At 42.3% G+C, this 1,883-nt stretch overlaps 1 pseudogene; it reads right to left on the bottom strand.

Annotated features, from left to right (window-relative positions):
• Positions 1 to 1,111: 1,111 nt before the first annotated feature.
• LOC122199311 lies at positions 1,112 to 1,545 on the bottom strand (annotated as a pseudogene).
• Between the last annotated feature and the right edge of the window lie 338 nt (positions 1,546 to 1,883).

The following is a 1,883-nucleotide window of genomic DNA, read 5'->3' on the forward strand; positions in this document are numbered from 1 at the left end:
TGAACTTGCATTCCAAAGATTATTCAAGTTCACTTGACAGCGAGGCAGGGTTTAGGAAGGGAAAGAATTAATGTTTGAGCAACTACTTTGTGTTAGCAACATAGGAGGCCATTTATATACATCATCATTTTTAATCTTACAACTTTTGAAATATCTGTATTTTAAGTATAAGAAATCTGAGAACATAAGTAAGTTGTTCAAAGTCAGAGTTAGGTCAAGAGGTATATTAATTTGCTAGGGCTATCATACAAAATACCACAGGCTGAGTGAGTGGCTTAAACACAGATTCTGGAGGTTGGTAGTCCAAGATCAGGGTGTTGGCATTATTAGTTTTTTGTTTTTTTGAGACTTCTCTTCTTGGTTTGCAAATGCTGCCTTTATCTGGTGCCTTCTCACCATATTCTCAGATGGTCTTTTCCTCTGTGGGTGCATACCCCTTGTGTCTGTGCGTGTGTATAAATTTCCTCTTATATGAACACCAGATTGCATTAGGACCCACCCTAATGGTTTCATTTTAACTTGATCAAGTCTTTAAAGGCCAGATACAGTTACATTTGAGATACTGGGGATGAGGACTTCAACATAAGACTTTTGGGGGGGTGCAGTGTAGCTCATAACAAGGGGACAAATGTATTTAGGAATTGTGAAATGGTCATCAGTCGTGAAGGTTTTCTTTCTTTTCTGGTCTCCTCGTGTTGTGGAATATAGAAGGAACACACGGCTGGAGGGCACATGAATTCACAACCATTTATCCAGTATACGTGTAGCCCAAATACAGAAATGGGTCCAGCTGGGGTGGGTAGAGAGGACTGCCATACTCAAAAGCCTTATGCTAGAATATTTAGCCCAGGGGGAATCTAGAAAATACCTAGTCTGAGCTCTTCCCTTTACAAATAACGAAACAGAAGTCCAATTATGAAATGACTTCCCGAATATCATAAAATTAGTGGTGTAACAGAGCTAACATTTTTATAAGCTATTGTGTGCTATTCACTGAGAATATATTCAGTGAATAAATACAAACATACTCATTTACGTGTACATATATGTAAATATATAGTATATAAAAATAAAATGTCTTCTAATCCCTAAAGTGATTTTTTTTTTTTTTTTAAGAAAAACACAGGACTTTATTATTCCCATTACAGAGGGCAGGTCTTTGCAGGATGACAGCGGGGACGAGGCCCCTACTTGCAGGCGATGAGCGGGTTCCACAGGATCAAGATGACAGACGGAGTCCCCGCGCAGGAACATCTCGGAGATGTGGCAGTCCTTGTTGACTGGCTCGGACTTCTTGCCCTTGCCGCTCTTGGGGACCTCGGTCCACATCTCCTTCACGTTCTCCAGCACCATGTTGCAGTGCCTGTCGAAGGCCTTCGCACGGCCCAGCAGCTTCTTGTTGTTGCGGCAGTTGATGAGCACTTGGGTGTTGTTCGTGACCGACTGCGTGAGCACGGAGAGTGGACCCATGTTACATTCTTCCTCCTCCCGCTTCTGCAGCTCCTCGGGGGCTATCTCACCCTTGGGCTTGTTGAGGAGGCTCATGGTGGTAGTGGCTGCGCTGCCAGGTCAGTGCCGTCTCCTCCGCGTTGCTCCTGCCTCCCCTTAAAGTGATATTTGAAGGTAGACTTTACTCTCTGCGTTTTACTGATTACAAAAAAATAAAAAATAAAAATAATAAAAAAAATCCTGCAGCTGAGATTTAACTTTTTTTTAATGGATACACTTTTTTTCTTTCAGCCTTAGTTTTGTTTTTTAAGTGTTTGTTTATTTCTTTTTAGAGAGAGAAAGCATGAGCAGGGGAAGAGGCAGAGAGAGAAAGGGAGAGACAGAGACCCAAGCAGGCTCCATGCCCAGCAGAGTGTGATACGGGCTCAATCCCA

The sequence above is a fragment of the Panthera leo genome, chromosome A1 (genome assembly GCF_018350215.1).
Source record: "Panthera leo isolate Ple1 chromosome A1, P.leo_Ple1_pat1.1, whole genome shotgun sequence".
Lineage (NCBI taxonomy): Eukaryota > Metazoa > Chordata > Mammalia > Carnivora > Felidae > Panthera > Panthera leo.